The sequence below is a fragment of the Eurosta solidaginis genome, chromosome 3 (assembly GCF_040869045.1).
Source record: "Eurosta solidaginis isolate ZX-2024a chromosome 3, ASM4086904v1, whole genome shotgun sequence".
NCBI lineage: Eukaryota > Metazoa > Arthropoda > Insecta > Diptera > Tephritidae > Eurosta > Eurosta solidaginis.
Window position 1 is genome coordinate 142,247,833 of NC_090321.1, and position 20,640 is coordinate 142,268,472.

Consider the following 20,640-nt stretch of genomic DNA (forward strand, 5'->3'; position numbering starts at 1 on the left):
AATTTTATAGTGGCAGAGATTGTTGATGAAATCATAATTGGAGTGGACTTCTTAATCGACCAAGGCATCAAGATCGACATGCAAAGCAAGACGATGTGATATAAGAACATGGATGTGCCACTTGATTTCGGCTACGAGAGGGACTACACCAGTAAGCGAGTGCTGGTGGAAGAGCCAGCAAATACCACCAAAATCAGAAGCAGTCTTCTGGGCAAAGGTTGATGGAGATTGTTGGAAAAACAAATTGTGGGTTGTCGAGGCAGCAAACAAATCAACACTGAACACAGTTGTAGGAAAAACCATGGCTATGACAAAGCAGGATGGACGTATTCCGGTAAGAGTACTCAATGAGCTATATTGGAGGCTGAAGTAGTTATTAACTGTGAACAGCTCCAGGACCACGTTTCAACTAGCAAGACTGATCTTTCAAATGACATCACGGCATGGACGGAGGGGCTAGATCAAGATTATCAGAGTAAGGCAAAGCAACTGCTCCTGAAGTACGCATACATATTTGACCAGGATGGTTCCAAACCAGGCCGCACCAATGTTGTGAAACATCAAATTGACACTGGAGAGGCTAGGCCGATACGTCAAGCTCCTCGTAGTGTTCCACTGGCGAAGAGGGAAGTTGTGAGTCAAATCGTACAAGAAATGAACGACGGCGGCGTCATCGAGCCATTAGCTAGTCCATGGAGCTCACCGGTCGTAATTGGGGAGAAGAAGGAAGGGAAAATGAGGTTTTGCGTGGACTACCGCATGTTGAGCGGCGTCACGAAAAAGGATAGCTACCCATTGCCAAGAATTGACGATACTCTGGACTCGCTATCTGGTACGAAATGGTTTTCCACACTGGACTTGAAAAGCGGCTACTGGCAAGTTGAGGTGAAGGAGGAAGATAAAGAGAAAACAGCCTTCAGTGTCGGTGATGGTGTTTGGCAATTTACAGTGATGCCTCTTGGACTTTGTAATGTACCACCTACTTTTGAGAGACTCACGGACCAGGTACTGAAAGGACTACATTGGAAAACATGCTTGGTGTACCTGGACGCCATCATCGTATTGGGCAAGAACTTTGATGACCATCTTAAGAACTTGGAGGAAGTTTTCCAGAGAATAGCTGGCGCTGGTCTGAAACTAAGTCTAACAAAGTGTTCGCTGTTTAAAAAGGAAGTAAATTATTTGGGTCACAAGGTAACGACAGAAGGCATCTGTACAGCGAATGAAAAGATAGAGGCAGTAAAGGATTGGCCAAGATCACAGAACTTGCATGAATTAAGAAGTTTCCTTGGGCTGTGCACATATTACCGCCGATTTGTACCAAACTTTTCCAGCGTAGCCCATAGCCACCATGAGCTTACAAAAAAGATAAAGCTTTTGAATGGAAGAAGGAGCAAGGAGTGGCTTTCCAAACATTGAAGGAGCGTTTGTGCACTACCCCAATGTTGGCATATCCGATTCCAGGAGTAACATTTATTCTAGATACAGATGCGAGTGGATATGCTATAGAAGGCATTTTATCGCAACTGGTCGATGGACACGAGAAGGTAGTTGCATATTACAGCCGTTCGATTGGAAAGCCAGAGAGGAACTATTGCGTTAAACATTTTCACAAATACCTGTGCGGCCACCGATTCTGCATCAGGACCGATCACGCAGCGTTGAATGGCTTCTGTAGTTCCGTAATCCGTAAGGACAATTGGCACGGTGGATCGAGAGACTACAAAGCTATGACTTTTCCATTGAGAATCGAAAAGGTAGTACCCATGGAAATTGTGATGCAATGTCACGAAGACCATGTAGTTTGGAATGCAAGCTCTGTTCAAAGGCCGAGGCTAAAGAAGACATTATAGATGTCCGGCTAATGACTATAACATGTACGGATGAATGGGACAAGGAACAACTAAGGAAGTGTCAGCTAGAAGATACTGATCTGTCACATGTTATGCAAGGGTTCGAACGAAACGAAAGACCAAACAGAGAGGAGATGTCAGCAGAGAGTCCCATTGCGAAGTCATATTGGGCACAGTGGAACAGTTTAGAATTGAATCCGGTTGCTTGCATCGAGTATGGGAGGGTGAGGATTGTCAATGCAAGAAGAAACTGATAGTTGTTCACAGAAAGAGGATTCCCGACGTGCTCAGTGAGCTGCATAATGGTCCAAGCGGAGGTCATCTTGGAATCACGAAGACGCTCAAGAAGATTAAACAGAGATTCTATTGGGTTGGTTGCCGTCAGTCGGTCACTGAGTGGATTGCCAACTGCGAGGTTTACAGCAGAGCCATAGGGCCCAAAGCACGAAGTCATGGCCAGATGAAGCAATATATTTCAGGGCAATGATCTTCGACTGCCAGCTGATTTGAAGTTTGGGATAGATGCCGATGCGGAGAGAAATGTCAAGAAATCCACTGGTGTCTTGGAAGAAGAGCTGAGAGAGATACACGATCTTGTAAGGCAACCAGCAAAGATTATGAGTGACAAGATGAAAGCCAGATACGATAAAGCAATTAATTCGGGAGGTTTTCAGGAAGGAGATTTTGCGCTGTTATGCAACCCACAACGAAGAAAAGGTTCGTCCCCCAAATTTCAGTGTAATTGGAAAGACCCATACAAAGTTGTAAAACGGATCAACGATGTAGGGTACCGCATACAAACCATTGGTAAACCACGAACCAAAATGAAAGTGGTTTATTTGGAGAGGCTGGCAGCGTTTAGATCGAGAGATTTGTAAGTATGTCCATACAAGCAGCGAAGAGCAACGCCAAACACATGCATATATCTGAGATACTCCCAAAAGTAGGCAATTATTTGTGCAATTATCACTCACATATACACGCGCATATGAGAAGCTATACACGTGTATCTGTAGTTATAATTTCATAGCTGGTAACTAAGTAAATGCTAGAACCGCCTAGAGGTATGGAACGAGGAAATCGAAGAGTATAAAAGAGCGCAATCTGAGCAATCATAGTCAGTTTGATTTAAGCACGCTATCTGTCGAGTAGTAGAAGTGTTATTAATAAAGGCCATTTTACATTATTGAATAGTGGAGTTATTTATTCAACAGTTTAGTGATTCGAACGTTAGAGGTAGAAGGTTGCAAATAAGCGGAATTTTCCTAAATTCGTTACAATACTATGGCCCGGATACAGGCAGTCAAAACAAACCTTGTTTGTTTTTACAATTTCCCATCGTTTCTCGCATTTGATGTAGCTTACGGTTGTCTTTACGAAACAGGCACTTAAAATTATCTTCGGATATGGCAAGTACGGTATTTGCTGACTTATTCCATTTTCTTGTCAGCTGTTCTGGGCTGTCAGATTATTTATTTACTTCAATAGCCATTAGAATATACAAAGAAACTTGCAGTAATCATGAACTCAAATTTTAGGGTACGGTGTATTTATTGCATGTTTTTGACGCGCCTACTTCTCGCGTTTATATAATGGCAACTTTCCCACCAATTCATCGAGTATACTTGGGTTTGTAAGGTGCGGAACAGCTCCAAGGTTTTCGAAAAATGCAACCAAATTGTTTACCATGGAACTGAACTTGGCGATTTGGTTGATTCTTCCAGCGGTGATGGGTGGAAATAATCTTGCTTTAGTGAGCTGAATGCGTATGAGTACTTCTGGTCGTTCAAAATGGAACTCCAACGATGACATGACTGCATCCACGCTTGATGGATGGATTAACAATGATTCAAATTTGTTGCGGGCAGCTCTTTTCAGTGCTTTTTGTAGCCGAAGTAAATTTTCCACGTCCGTATATGAATATAAATGCGTAGTCTCTTTATAAGCTACAGCAAACATCAGGCAAACCTGAAAACTGCGGCAAATCCTGAATTTTTCGTATGAAAGGCTGGCTATATGGTTGAATACACGTTTGGGCGTTGTTGTTTAGTATTGGCGACGAAATCGGGACATGATATAAATTGGCACCAGTAGAGTTGACATTAGGGTGTTCGATTATTCAACTTCTCAAAAACCGGTTTTCCGATTATTCGAAAAATGTTAATTAGAAAAAAACCGGTTTTAAGTTCTCAAACCCGGGGAAACCCGGATAAACCGTTTTTTTGTTACTTTTCCAAAACCCTCTCGTGCTGGTCGCCTTGTGGCTGGCGAGGGGGCTTAAACGACTGCCTGAGGAATCTCTATATTAGAGAACCTCAGACGGTGGTGAACTAAGAGGAATGCCTCTCGTGGCTTGCAACCGTGGGATTGTAAACAGATCTCAACAGGTCAGTTTACGTCTCCTGTGACTGTAACGATGGGAGGAGGATTGCCGCACCAGCACCGCCCCAATCCAAGGTGTTGAGGTACCCGTGCCGATGGATGAATGGTCAGCGGGTGGGTTAATACAATTGCTGATCCCGAACGGTCCCCTCCGACGCCCGAGCAAGGTCGGTTGTATAAGTGCCTTCTCAACGCATACCGGCTCTGTGGACGAGTGACCAACCTTTTCCGTCTTACTCGTGGGACCAACATGAACCAAAACACAAATCACCAAACAAACAAAAAAACAAAAACTCGGACGAAACGACACTGGACGCAAACGACTCTACAATGGACATTACACTGACGAAGACGGAGATGGCGACGACGATAAGGACAACGACTACGGACATTATTTCGCACAGGGCCCCGTTGCCACATGCGCCTCCAGTCAGAAGACGATTACCAGCGCTGGCGGTAGTACCATCCACAGTACACCAGAGGCTCAATCAGTAGCAACAACAACAGTAAAAAAGGTCCAGATGGGTACCAACCACAGTACCCAGGGACCAACTTCCAACCCTAAAGAGGCTGGTGGTACCAACCACAGTACACAGGCCTCCAAAGGAAAGAAGAGGGAAAAAGTCAAGGAAATATTAGGCTTAATAGGTACCAGCGAGCGCTGAATACTCTACGGAGAATACAAAGTGGCGAGATCGCAAGCGGTTCTGTTGACGTCGTATCTCTCACATCGGTTCTGGAGGAGTACGAACGCTTCCAAATGGAGCATCCGACTCCTCAACAACCTAGACAACCAAGCTCGGCTGGGGACGTTTCTCAAAAGAGAAACAGATCCGGCCATGAAAATAGCAGTGAGGCTGTTTCGAAAAAGTCCACCTCCAAGTGGCCATAGTGGATGCTGACAGTCGATCGCCAGCAACAATTCAGCAGAACTGGGTGGAGATCGAGGTCGGGCTGTCGAAACTTGCCATGCGGCACGTGCGCGACAGCCCGACTGGACCTCTCCCAGTCTTTGACTCGTCCGAGACCCTGAGAGGATACAGGATACTCAGGTGTGTGGACCAGGTCTCGTTGGAATTTCTGAAAAGGTGTGTAGCACAAATTAGCGGAGAGGTAAACAGCCTCCAGCTAAGGCTAATACCTGCCTCAGAGGTTCCGAAGAGACCTCGTGCACGCATTTGGCTTCCCCCCTGGAGGACTCGGGAGAGGAGTTGCTGGATTGTATCAAGCTTTATAACAGCAACATTCCGGCCATTGCAGAATGGCAGCTAATAAAAGAAGAAACGCCGTCGAAACCCAGCAAACCAATCCTGGTGGCCATTTGCGAGGAGTCCCTAGAGGCTCTGGCCAAGGCGGACTACAAAATTGCCTTTGCTTTTCGTATGGCCAAGGTAAAGGTATTCCGCGGCGACACAATCCCTGCTGAAGACGACCCTGATGAAATTGAAGGGGCAGGTAATCTGCTGCAGGGTGTCAATATCAGGGACGGGGACACAACAGAAGTATAAGTGTATGCAGATTAATCTGCAGCACTCTAAAAGTGCTACAGATAATATTAAAATCCTTCTCGGTGAGGAGGACATCCACATCACCTTAATTCAAGAGCCCTGGGTCCACAATCAGGAAATCAGGGGGCTAAACATCAGCACACACAATCTGTTCTTCAAAACGGATGCAGGTAAGCCAAGAGCAGGCATTTTAATCAAAAAAGGTATAAATGCTTCCTTATGTTCAAATTACAGCACAGCAGACTTAAGAGTGGTAAAGCTAGAGGGCGTGTCCAACCAGGCCATCTACGTGGTCTCGGCCTACATGGCCCATGAGAGGATGGCTCCACCTCCAGAGCTGGCACACTTTATAATAGCGGCGGGTGCAGCATAATTATAGGTTGCGACGCCAATGCAAGAAACACGTTATGGGGCAGCTCCTCAACCAACGAGAGAGGTGAGTCCCTTCTACACTTTATTCTTAATTCTAACCTCAGTATTTGCAACAGCGGCTACAAGCCCACTTTTATATTCCCTGGTTCAGACAGGTTTCAGGGCTGGGAGGAAGTCCTAGATCTAACTTTGACAACCGACGAAGACCCGGCGCTAGTGGAAAACTGGAGAGTGTCAGACAAAGCCTCTCTCTCGAACCACCGCTGGATCTTCTTCGACATCAAATTTGGATCTGGCCAGACTCACCGCTACAGAAACTCAAGAAGAACAAGGTGGGATAAATTTGTAAGGCTATCTACGCCAGCTTTAGAAATAAGCGAACCTAACATAAACTGCCCGCAAAAGCTCGATGAGCTAGTCGGCAAGGTAGAGCTCGCGCTAACTACCTCTTACAACAGGTGCACCGCATTTAGTATTCGTAAAAAGAAGTCCCCACCCTGGTGGAGCAGGGACCTTAGGAAACTTAGAACGACAGTACGGAAGGCATTTAATGAGTGCATCATAACCAAGGAGTGGCAGCCATATAGGGAGGCGCTCAAAGCATATAAAAAAGCTATAAGGGTAGCGAAGGCTGTGTCCTGACAATCCTTCTGCTCCTCAATAGAGAACACTCGTGAGTCCTCCAGACTGAGTAAAATTCTGTCCAAAGAACACCACAACAATCACCTCGTAAGAAGTGAGGTAGTCCTATGGACAAACTCAGCAGAGGACTCCCTGGGCACACTCATCAATACTCACGTCCCTAGATGCGATCTAGCACCAGTAAAGGAATCTCTCTGCAGGGACTCTCAGCCCTCAGAATGCTTACTGGACAGGATAATAGACAGCGAAAAAATCAGGTTTGCATAAATGGCTTCTCTCCATTCAAATCACCCGGTCTTGATGGCATTATCCCGGTAATGCTACAAAAGCTAGGTGATCTAATGATTATCTGGCTGGAATGGTATACAGAGCGAGTATCGCCCTGACCTATATCCCACAAAGCTAAAGAAAAACAAAAGTAATCTTTCTGCCAAAAGCGGGCAGACGCACACACGAAAATACCAAAGACTACAGACCAATAAGCCTCACATCCTTCATGCTCAAGGTCCTTGAAAGGCTTCTGGATATATATATTAGATCAATAATAACAGGACCAAACCTGTCAAAGGCACAGTACGCCTACATGAAGGGAAGATCTACGGAGACCACCCTCCATGAGCTAACGGGCTTTGTGGAAAGATCACTACACTACAAACAATTCACACTAGCAGCTTTCCTAGATATAGAAGGCGCCTTCAACAACATCGAAACCGGCACAATTGTGAAAGCCCTGCAAAGCGCCGGAGTTGACAACCACATTTGTGGATGGACTCGCAAAGTTGGTAGAGGTACACCGCAGGGCGGGGCCCCCCCGTACTACTCTGGGTCAATGCACTGAACGAGATACTACTCGTACTCGACAAGAATGGTGTTAAGGCATTAGCATACGCAGACGACGTGGTCATTGCAGTCTCGGGGGCTTTTCCCTCCACGCTAAGCGACATCCTTCAGGGTGCGCTAAGCAGGCTACTTACCTAGGCGGCATCGTGCGGCCTCAACATCAACCCTAGCAAAACAGAACTGATACTGTTCAGTAACAGAACGAAAATACCAACATTTCGACTGCCCTCACTAGATGGTACGGAACTCTCACTCTCAACTAGAGTTAAGTACCTAGGCATGGTAATAGACAACAAGTTAAATTGGAAAACCAATATCGAAAAAAGGGTAGAGAAGGCGTATATCGCATACTACTCGTGCAAGAGAATAGTCAGCAGAAATTGGGGGCTAAAGCCAAAACTCATGATGTGGCTCTATACGGCGGTCATAAGGCCTATCCTGATGTACGGAGCCATGAACAAGCAATACAACACTAAAAACCTAGACAAAATACAAAGGGCAGCATGCGCAGGAGTAACAGGTGCACTTAGATCGTGCTCAACGGACGCACTAAATGGTATACTTAACCTGCTGCCACTGGCCCTTCACACCAGATATACAGCGATCAGCACAGCCATCAGGCTAAGGGAGTCTGGATGCTGGACAGAAAAACGATATGGCCATAGTGACATCCTAACAAGGCTCGCCGATTGGATTCGACAACAGATTACCTCTCGAAAACACTGATCTTCGACAGAAATTACAAGGTGCAGATACCCTCTAGAACGGATTGGTCGGCCGACAAAATTGGTAGGGAGGGGGTCACCTCACTCTACACTGACGGATCCAAAAAGGACTGCGGCGTCGGCGCAGGTGTCTTCTCCAACCAACTAAACGTCGCAATCCCCATCCGCCTTCAAAACACAACCAGCATCTTCCAAGCAGAGCTGGAAGGAATAGAGAGGGCCTGCATCTTCCTGCTGCAGAAACGGATAGACGGTGAGGTAGTCATATACTCTGACAGTCAAGCGGCGCTAAAAGCACTAGAATCACCGTACACATCCTCAAAAGCCGTCGACAACTGTAAGAGGGTGCTACGTGAAGCAACTAACCAGGCAGCTATCACACTCAGCTGGGTTCCCGGCCACCCGTGATTGGCACTCTACGGACCCCTGTAGAACCACCAAACTAATCTGGCCAGAGTACAACCAGAAAAGAACCGATGATATACTAAATTATTGTTAAACCGAAAGTAAAACAATCGTGTGAAAAAACCAAGAAAGATTTAAACAATAAAATTAATCCTAAGGAACTAAAGATAACAGATATTAAAGCTGGTAATAATGGTATTATGGTGATCGATAGTGTTGATGAAAATGAAAGAGATAAAATAAAAGAAATAATGGACAAAGAAATTAGCAATGAATATGAGATAAAGATACTCGTGAATATAAACCAAGACTATTTATAACAGGTACGCAATTTGAAAAGAATGGTGATGAATTAACTGAATGTCTGCGAAAACAAAATAAATGCTTTGAACAGGGTGAAGTAAAAATTATAAAGCAATATAATGTTAAAGTTAGTCACAAAAATTATTATAATGCAATAGTTGAGGTGGATGTGGAAATATTCACTGAAGCGTTAAAATTATATAAACTGAATATAGGATGGGAAAGGTGCAAAATATACGATGGTGTTGATATAACAATGTGTTTTAAATGTAAAGGATACAACCATAAAGCTAGTGAATGCAAAAATGAAGATGTTTGTAGCAAATGCTTGGGTATACATAAACCCATGGAGTGCAAGGAACAACCAAAAAACATGTGCATAAATTGCATTAGAGCTAATGAGAAATTAAATCTAGGGCTTGATACCAATCACCCTTGCAATAGCAGACATTGCCCTGTCTACTTAAAACACTTAAATGTAAAAAACAAAGACTGGGATACTAGCAACTAACAATCAGGCCACTGGCTCACCTGGACCATGCTAATGTTATGCAACGTAGAGTATCAAAGTACCAAAAAAGATCCACAAAGGACATCAACAATGACTTTAAATGCATCTATTTAAACATAAATAGCCTAGTAGCTAACAAATCAGAGTTGGAAGTGTTGGCGGAAGTTCATAGACCAGGCATCATACTGTGCTGTGAAACATGTACAAGCAAAGATATTCCAGACAATGAATTAAAAATAGCAACCTATAAAATGATAAGATGTGATTCCCATAGCAGGCACACAGGAGGTGTGTTAGTTTATGAACATAGTACAATTGATGTTAAAGTAATCTATAATGCTAACATAAATGAAAACGTTTGGTGCATTGTAATAAAACTGAAGAAGGTTGATAAAAAGTGATGCAGCTTTTCTTGAATACCTAAATGAAATTCTAATTGATAAATTTGAAAAAAGTAACCATAATATAGTAGTCGGTGATTTTAATATTAACATGAACTGCATTTCAACATATATTACTAAATTAAATGAGATATTTGCTGTGATGGGGATGAGCCAAAAAATAGAATTTAATACGCGAATCACAGATACAAGTGAATCGAAAATTGATCTATTATTTTCAAACTCGGATGAAATTCTCTGTAATAATTTGCAGGAATACAAAATATCTGATCATGAAACTATAAAATTTAATATTAAAACGTCCAAAGTATACAAGATGAGACTGACCAAGAAAATCATAGCATGGGACAAATATAATAGTGATATTTTAATAAGCATCCTTAGATCATTTAACTTCAACCTTACAATAAACTTATCAATTGATGTAAAAGTCGAATTAATTAATAATATAATGATTCAGGCTATGGAAAGGTTAACCTACGAGAAAGAAGTGCATATCAAGTTAATAAATAAATGGTATGACAGAGAATTGGCACAAATGAATAAATATAAATACAATATGTACACGCGTGCGTTACAAACTGGAGAGTGGGATGAATATAAAAATATAAATAGGTCTAACAAAAAATTAGTCAAATTAAAAAAAATAAAGTATATGGAGAATAAAATCATTTTGAATGAATATAATGCTAAAGAAATGTGGAAATATCTCAAACAAACGGTCAACCAAACTAAAGATAACGAAGGGATAAAAAAGGTGATACTGGATGGCATACTGGTTGAAAACGAAACCGATCTGGCGAATGGTCTAAATAGATTTTTTGTAAACAGTATGATTGAAATTAATAATAACATCGAAACCTGTCAAGTAGCACTAGAGGATACACAAGTCCATTCAAAATTAAAGTTTGCTGAAATTACCACCGATGGTGTTAACAGACTTTAAATATAAAATAGGTGGAAGAAAACTGCTATGCGAAGGTGTACTAAAATATTGTATATCGTATACCGGATAATTCTATGCTCAAATAATTAATAACAGCTTAGAAGATGGTGTAGTACCTGAAATGTGGAAAACGTCAACAATAATACCTGTGGAAAAAGTTAAAAAGACAAGCAACCTGAAGAACTTAGACCCATAAATACCCTGCCAAGTGATGCTAAAATTCTCGAAGTCGTTGTTAAGAATCAGTTGGTGAATCATCTTGAAGTAAATAATATACTAGTCTACCAACAGTCAGGATTTAGGAAAAAACACTCCTGTGAGACAGCGCTGAACTTGGTGATATCTGATTGGAAAGAAGAGCTAAACAACAAAAAAGTAGTGGTTTCAGTTTTCCTTTACCTCAAAAGAGCTTTTGAAACGGTGGATAGAGAGATATTAATAAAAAAATGCAGCGGATTGGCATAACTGATATTGAACTTAAATGGTTCCGCAACTATTTGAAGCAGAGAAAGCAGAAAACAGTTATAAATGCTATGACGTCGGATGAATTAGAGGTACCCATAGGGTTACCTCAAGGCTCAGTATTGGCACCTATATTATTTCTTATATACATAAATGACATAGTCAGTGCTATCGAAGGTTGTGAAATTAGACTTTTTGCGAATGATGCATTAATTATGATAAGTGAAAATAATATTAATACTGCACTCGCCAAAATGCAACATGAAATAAATAAATTGTATATATGGTTGTGTGGTAATAGACTGAAACTAAACATAAATAAAACTAAATATATGATAATAACAAGGAGGAATATCAATGAGGAGGATATAGCCGAGCTAAAAATAAATGATGAAATCATACAAAGAGTTAACAGTATAAAATACTTAGGAATAATAATTGATAATAAACTCAAATTTGAAGATCATATAAATTATACAATTAAAAAAGTTGCTAATAAAATAGGAGTGATGCAGAGAACTACTAAATTTATTCAGAAAAAGTACAAAATAATCTTATATAAATCAGTTATAGAACCGCACTTCGTGTACTGCCCGTCCATTCTATTCATAATTACGGATAAAGAAGTAGACAAGCTCCAAAAGCTTCAAAATAGATGCAGATTTATTCTTCAGAAACCTAGAGATACACGAACGGCTGACATGTTGAAGACTTTAGACTGGTTAAGTGTGAAACAAAAGATTTTTTTCCACTCCATGAAATTCAAATTTAATATCAAACATGGAAATGTACCTGAGTATTTAAATAAAAATATAGCATTAGTTGAGCAAACTCACAACATAAATACGAGGAGCAAACATAATTTCAAACTGCCGTTTTTTAGAACTGAAACTGATCAACAGAACATTTTCTACAAGGGTCTGAAAAGTTACAATGATCTGCCTATGGATATAAAAAGTTGCAACCAAATAACAGTATTTAAAACAAAATTATATGAATATTGTAAAACCTTAGCTATAAGATAAAAAACTGTAATATTTTAAAATTTACGAATTAGGCTTCTGGCCGTAATAAATAAATAATCTAATCTAATCGAATAGGTCTACGCAGGAAATACACAGAATCACGGCCACTATTACAGGGCACTGGCCGTTTGGCCCGCACGCTAGTAGAATGGGTATCCCCTACAATGAGAGGTGTAGGAGCTGTAGACAGGAGGGTGCCGAGGAATCGGTTACCCACTTCCTCTGCGAGTTCCCAGCCCTCCCGAACTCTAGACAACTATATGTTTCCCGAATTAAGGGCGGTGTCAAACTGCCGCATCAAGGACATCAGTAAGTTTATAGTTTTAACCAAGTGGTTTGAGTAAAGCAACACGCGCGGTACATCAGTCAACACATAATTGGTTCCAGGAGAAAGTGCATCAAAATGACGCCTAGAGCGCTACTTGGGCCCGGCTCCATAGCCGGGCAGCACAGCAACCAACCAACCAACTTGTCCAAAATAATAAAATTTCCGTTCAGCTAAAAATAAAAGGTTAACATACCAATAGGTAAATCGTTTATTAAAAACAAAAAAACTAAATTTAATACAGTTATAAACAAAATTATATTAAGCCTTATTTCATTTCAAAGTATAATATTTAATTATGGTAACAAAAAGTCCTCATATGTGAAGACTTAACTTATTGCGATAAAAGTAATATTTTAAAAATAAAATACAGTTTAAATGTTTCGGGCTCAATCTATTGTTTTCTAGTGGACTTATTGTCAGTAATGCGTTATACAATTTTTCAAGACTTTCTGTCTATTTCTGGTTTGGCAAAATATACAAAATCGTCCAAAATACCTTTGCACTAAATCGCTAAATGATTTGGGTTTTGAATATAGCGAATGGTCTTATCCAACTCACTCTTTAAATCATTTTCTGAATTCGAAACACTTAGCTCTGTACTGGAACGTGTCAACTTGATTCTCCCCAAACAAACGATCATACAGTGCTACAGTGTATTTTTTGTTTCACTTTAGGAAGCGTAATCTAAAAAATAATCATGAACGGGAAATTGGCCAGTGTTTGGGTACAACATCAATGTTTGGCGAACTTTAACTCGGCGTTCCGTTAATCGCTTTTGTAAGCATTTTAGAAAATCTACAGACAACATCACTTGCAATTTTGAAACGTTATTATACAAAAATTTGGTAGTAGTGCAGTTTACGGTACCCACCCTAAAGTTGGGCTAAGATTTTCGAGTGAGGTATCAAAAGACGCGTATTAATCTCGAGAACAATAATCCGAAGGCGTAAAAGAAAAATGTTATCTCTGTCCGGAAATATTTGCAGTTGAAGTTGGCGATTTTCATGTGGTTGTTGTTGTGTTTGTACCCACACAAAAAATTGTGCATCACCGTGGCGGTGAACACAAAATATGTGGGACAAGATCAGGGTAACTCCTCGCCACGTTACGTTAGGTATTGATATTTGAAATTAATGTTTTGTTCGGCAATTACATTAATCTTTGTCGTTTGCAGGTCCTTTTTGTATTGCATACTTGCAACAGCTGATTTATGAAAAACAACAGCTTTGTCCTTTACAATTACCATCTCACCAATGGCACGCACGGTTGAGGGTGAATATGAGCCACCCATTGTAAATTTTGGTGAATTGGGACCAATATGATGTAATCGTTGCAAGGCTAATATGTAATTTGTAGATGCTGGTCGTCGGTTCCAATGTATTATGTGTAAAGTGACAACAGATGGTAAAACAAATCTTTCACTTTTACTTGTGTTCATTGATCCATATTTTTTCTCAACAGTGCCAACTGAATATTTCCAACATTTGGGCCATACCGGACAGCGTGTCGATAAATATGAACGTCCTGAACTTGTATTGGGTACATATGAGTTTTTGTGCAAAAAATGTTTGGGTACCGATAGCTCTCAAGGTAAACCCCAACTCATATCCCACATCAATGCCTCGCAATCAATTGTGGACGCTGTAGGCACTGCATTGGGTCCACGCAGTATGGACCAGCATATTGTTGATGGTAAGGCCACAATTTCAAATGATGGTGCAACCATTATGAAACAATTGGATATTGTGCATCCCGCCGTAAAACTCTAGTCGACATCGCCAAATCTCAAGATGCTGAGGTTTGTTTTTTGTTTTGGCGATGGCACCACTTCAGTGGTACTTTAAGCAGGTGAAATCTTAAAAGAAGTTAAGTCCTATGTTGAGGAAGACGTGCAAACACCTATCATCATTAAAGCTATACGTAAAGCATTACAATTATGCATGACCAAAATATGACATGGCTGTACATGTCGAAGCGCCAATCAAAGGAACAAGTGTTTATTGGAAAAATGCGCTGCCACAGCAATGTCCTCCATACTTATTCATCAACAAAAACATTTCTTTTCTAAAATGGTTGTGGACGCTGTAGTTTCCTTTGATGGCCCCAAAGTCACAAAAAAAATTAAAATTAATTAATGCTGAAGTACGTGTTGATAATGCTCAAGAGTATCAGAAAATTGTTGATGCTGAATGGCGTATTCTGTACAATAAACTAGCTAAGTAAGGCGCCAAGGTTGTGTTATCTAAACTACCAATTGGTGATGTTGGTACACAGTATTTTGCAGATCGTGATATGTTCTGTGTTGTTAGTGTACCAGAAGAAGATTTTAAACGTACAATGAAAGCTTGTGGTGGTGTTATTATGACTACAGCTTAATTCAAGTGGGTAATAGTCTAGTTGAGGGGTCGACTGCTAATACGCTACCAAAAATATCAAGTGAGGTGTCAAAAGACGCGTATTAATCTCGAGAACAATAATCCGAAGGCGGAAATTTTATCTCTGTCCGGAGATATTTGCAGTTGAAGTTGGCGATTTCCATGTGGTTGTTGTTGTGTTCGTACCCACAAAAAAAATTGTGCATCGCCGTGGCGGTAGCCACGGTTATACCACACACCCGGACTTGGCATGGCGTAGCCCAGGGTTATTTTTTATAAGCGCGGCCGAAGGCCGTCAACGCAGAAAGTTGTTCTGCGCAAAAATACTATGGATCAGACTCCCGGTTTCGGAGGTACCCGTGGGTCTTTTTTCGGTTTTTCGTTAATATCTTTTGAACGCGTTAAAATTTTTATTTTCCGCCTTCGGCTTATTAATACTGATGTCAAGACGCGTCGTTTGACACCTCTCTCGCCTTGGTAGCGTATTAGCAGTCGACCCCTCAACTAGACTATTACCTTCAAGTGTTTGGGTCAATGTGATTACTTTGAAGAACGTCAAGTTGGTGGTGAACGTTTCAACATTTTCCAAGGTTTGATAGTTGGTTTGACATTGATTTTATTTTCATAGATTATAATTATTTAAACGTTGCGTTAATGTTAGAACATGTACATTGATTTTACGTGTCGGTGCCGAACAATTTTTGGAAGACAATGAGCTTCGTTACATGATGCTATAATGATTGTGCGGCGTACAATTAAACATGATTCTGTTGTTGCTGGTAAGTCAAAATACAAATTGAAAGAAAAATGTCTAATCTTAGCGCCTCATTCTCTATTACGAAACGAACTTCCGTTGCGGATCAGAGACGAATCGCTAGTTTTTTTGCACTATGTTAAACGACGGCAACTTATCACTTGACAATTGCTTTTGCCTTCCTGTTAGTTAGAAACGTAAAGACCGAACGAAAATGATAGAGAATACTATTGCTAGACGAAATTTTTTGGAGGCGAATAGTTCGTCTGAGCTATCGTTCGCAATACAGAATGAAGCCCTTAAATTGTTAAGTACTATAATGAAAAGATTGTGTCCAACCCCCGAAAAAAACTATAAAATTTGTGTTAGTGAAATGATAATTATTGCTTTTGGTTGTTAGTTTTCAGGCATCGACTTCGAGTGCCTTCTGATCATATATGCCGGTTCTTTTGCATTCTTTTACATGCATAAAGTGCCGTTGAAGCCTTCCTCACCCTCTCCTCCACGTTGAGCTTCCATGACAGCTTACTGTCTAGGATGATTCCTAGATATTTTGTGCACGGTTTCTCCCGTAGGGTCGCCCCTCCTAACTTAGAGACTTTGTACCTCTTTGTAAACAAGACCATATGCAACGTCATCTGCGTAAACCGTAAGTTTTGCTGGTCCCTCGTAGAATCCCCTGAGCAGTTGGTTAATGACCAGCGTCCACAGCAGAGGTGATAGCACCCCTCCTATAAGGAACATAAGCCTTATACCAAAATATAATAAGGTATTATTTGTGGTTGGCCCTTGAGTTGTATTTGACAGGCGCGTACAGGTGGCAACGCGCATGTCAAATACAACTGCGGCCCACATCACTGACATCAAAAATGATATACACACAATTATAAAGTTTGGAAGAGAGGCAAGCAGTGCAGAACTAAAATATTAAATAAAATCCACCTAAAATATTTAATCTAATCGTACAAACTAAACAAGTGTAAAGTAAATTAATAAACATTTGTTAAACTAAAACCGACATATAATAAAAGAACCAAACTAAAACTAAACTAAAAATACGTGGTTTTTGGTATTGAGTGCGGAGTGTGTAGTAGGGTGTGCACATATGTACAACTCTTCCGGAGGTTCCGAAATGGAATTTTACATGGCGACCGTGAGGCTGGAGCCTCGTGGTGGTGGTACAGGTGAGTTGAGTGCGTGTGATCCGAACATAATAAAATTAACATAACAAATGTAATAAAATTACAACAAAATGTGAAATAACAAAAATCTACAAAATACTATTTCCTAATTCAACAAACTATCTAAAAACTAAACACTACGGAAATAACATAAAGAACTAAATTCTACGAACTACAAATTTTTAAAGTAAAAAGATCAGAGATAACATAAATCATTTAATTATAATATACATAATAACGGCATGCGAAAACCCACGCCACTCAGATAACGGATCCATAAACTGTACCACCGCCAGCGGCAGCGAACGTCAGCAGCAATGAACACCATCAACAGCAAAGTCCAGCAACAGCAACCACCGTCGGCAGCGAAGGCCAGCATTAACATCAGCGGCAGCCATCGTCATAGCAGGAGTGAAGCAGAAAAATAAGTATATGATATATGTATGTATGTATGTATTAATAAAATTTTTCGTAAGGGTTTTTTTACATATCTGTATACAAAAATTTACAATTTTTATTAAGTGCGGTGTGTTCACATTAAATACGATAAATCTTTTTTTTTTTTTGATAACAACGGTGCGTCCGTTTATATAAAACACTTGGATTTTTTTACTAAAACGGTGCGTGCGTCTAAATTTTACTACCTCAGTTTTCAATAATTTTAAAATTTTTTCGAACCATTTTATACATCTTAACATTTGCAAATCTACATTTAATTTTTTTCTCAAGTTTGAATTCATTTTACAAATTTACATTTTCTTCAAATTTTTCATACTTTGATTTTACAAATTCTCATACTTTCAAACTCCCATTTTTTCAAAATTTCAAAGCATTTCACAAATCTTCTATTTAAAGTTTCACATGCCTGAACTTCCATTTTTCAAATTTTCATTCTACTTCAGTTTTTTAATACCTACATTTTCCAACAAAATATCACCATATAAGACTGAGTGAACTAGTTAAGCAGTCTCCAGGTACGCTATAAATTTGATGAATTGTTTGCGAAAAACCAATTAAATTTTTTTTTTGAAATATGCGGAGGTTCCGTTAAAAACCAATTTGCATTTAACAGGCGCGTACAGGTGGCAACGCGCATGTCAAATACAACTGCGGCCCACATCACTGACATCAAAAATGATATACACACAATTATAAAGTTTGGACAAAAGGCGTGGTTTTTGGTATTGATTGCGGAGTGTGTAGTAGGGTGTGCACATATGTACAACTCTTCCGGAGGTTCCGAAATGGAACCTTACACTCCCTGCGGAGTGCCCCTGTCCTCTAATTTCGTGGCCGCGTACAATCCCTATTGCGATGTAATCTTACTGCAGTTTAACATGCAGTCGATCCATCTGGGTAAGGCTGGATGTACTTTAACGTAATTAAGACCATCCATAATCGCCCACTTAGAAACATTGTTGAAAGCCCCGGCAATGTTTAAGAAGACTTCTAGAGAATATTCCTTATATTCCAGGGCTTTTTCTATGCTGCCCTATGCAATGCGCTGTCTACTGACTTGCCTTTGGTGTACGCCTGTTGTGTTGTGGAGAGCAGCTTTTCATCCACGTTGGACTTTATGTACACATCTATCAGCCTCTCAAAGGCTTTGAGCAGAAATGATGTTAAGCTAATGGGTCTATAGTTTTTGGGATACACGTGACTGATGTTGTTTTTGTTCTTGTAGCGATAAGGTTGCTCCCCGAAGGCTTTGGAGAGTGTTATCGATGTAATGGTCCTTTGCCGGATACAGATCCGGTACGCTCCGGTACCACAGCACCATTAAGGTGCTAGCCCGACCATCTCGGGAACGATTTATATGGCCACATTAGACCTTCAGGCCATTCCCTCCCTCCCCACCCCCATGTTCCATGAGAAGCTTGGGCTAGCCAGAGCCTCGTCTGTTAGTGAAACAGGATTCGCCGCGGATAGGTGAGGTTTACAATTGGGTTTGTAAAAGCTATATATTGCGCAGGTAACCTGAAGGGTTGCGCTACACAGCCCCTTGAATCTGGTATTTTAGTCGCCTCTTACGACAGGCATACCTGCCGCGGGAATATTCTGACCCTCTAACCCGCTAGGGTACACGTGATAGATCTTCCCCGCCTTTGGTAGGAAAGCTACAAAAGCAGTTCTCAAAGAGTGCGGTACATGATTCAGTCTTATGCACCCATCGAATATTATTTTAAGCCATTCCACGACCGCCCTACTTGAGACTTGTAGCGTGGCCTGGAATATACCATCTGGGCCCGGCGATTTAAACTTAGAAAACGTCTTCACTGCCCACTCGATCTTGGTATCGGTCACCAAGCCCGGCACTATCCGCTCCGTGATCGAAGTGTAAGTGCTGTCTGCTGGCTCTTCTAAACCATCTCCCGATGGGAAATGTGTATCGAGAAGCACCTCAAGGGATTCCTCACGATTACGTGACCATTCTCCGTTCTCTTTCTTTATTAGTCCCTGGACTATATTCCCCTTTGTTAGGACTTTTCTCAACCGTGCTGTTTCGCTGGAGCACTCTATGTCCGTACAGAAGCTTTTCCATGAGATTCTCTTCGCAGTGGAAATTCCACGCTTGTAGATCCTCAGTAGATCCCTCTACTCGTCCCGACACGCTTCGCTTTCCGCGGTCTTTGTTGGCTTAAACATTTCTTTTACTTGTCTTCTTAGAAGACTCAGCTCATTGCTCCACCATGGCGGCTTTGCTTTTCCTCTGAATCCTCTTAGATGGCAAGCTTTGTTATACGCAGTCATAAGCGTCCTGGTTAGGAATTCATTAGACTCCTCCAGTTCTTCCACATTGGCAACCTCTTTGGCTTGTCCCAGTTTCGTTTCTACCTGTTTCTGGAATTTAGTCCAGTTTGTTGACCTAGGGTTTCTAAAGGTTCGTCTCTTCTGTACCCTCTTTAAGGGGATACTGAAGCTGATATACGTATGGTCGGAGAAGGATGGTCTACCAAGAACCATCCAATCATACCTTGATATATCACGTTCGGAGCTCAGTATAATATCCAAAACACTGCTGGATGTTGGACCAATGTATGTAGAGATATTTCCCCTGTTGGCTATCTGCAAATTGGTTTGCAGGATGTAAGAAAATGGAGATTTGCCTCACTCGTTCATATCTGCTCCTCCCCACGAATTGTGGTGCGCGTTTGCATCCGCGCCTATGACCAACCTCCATTTGCGCCGTTCGTCCTGTACTAGCCTCTTGCACTCCATCGGTGGAACCTCCGCAGCATTGGCCATGTAGGAGGACGTCAGGATAAATGCCTGCTTATTCCTTTGCTCAACGCCACCACTACGAGGTCCTCAGTAGTGTAATTAGGCAGCATATATGAATGCAGCTGTTTCCTTACCATTACTACAGCTCGCATCCGTCCTTCCGTTTGCGCATAGTAAACGCCAAATCCGCGCGCGCTTAGTAAAGATACATTTCCTCCCGATGAGAGCCAAGGCTCCTGGATCAGCGCCACGTCAAACGAACCCTCCTCAGGGGTTAGGAGGAGTTCGCTCGACGCCACTTTACTGTGTTGGAGGTTTGTCTGTAGGACTCGCACCACCATTGGGCTCTTTGTTCCCCGCCAGCTCCTTCGTCGTGACGTCGTCGTCCTCCCCTTTCCCTTTTGG

General features: G+C 41.3%; 1 pseudogene; it reads left to right on the top strand.

Moving 5' to 3' along the window:
- The first annotated feature begins 301 nt into the window (after positions 1-301).
- LOC137246013 (T-complex protein 1 subunit eta-like) lies at positions 302-19,727 on the top strand (annotated as a pseudogene).
- The last annotated feature ends 913 nt before the right edge of the window (positions 19,728-20,640 follow it).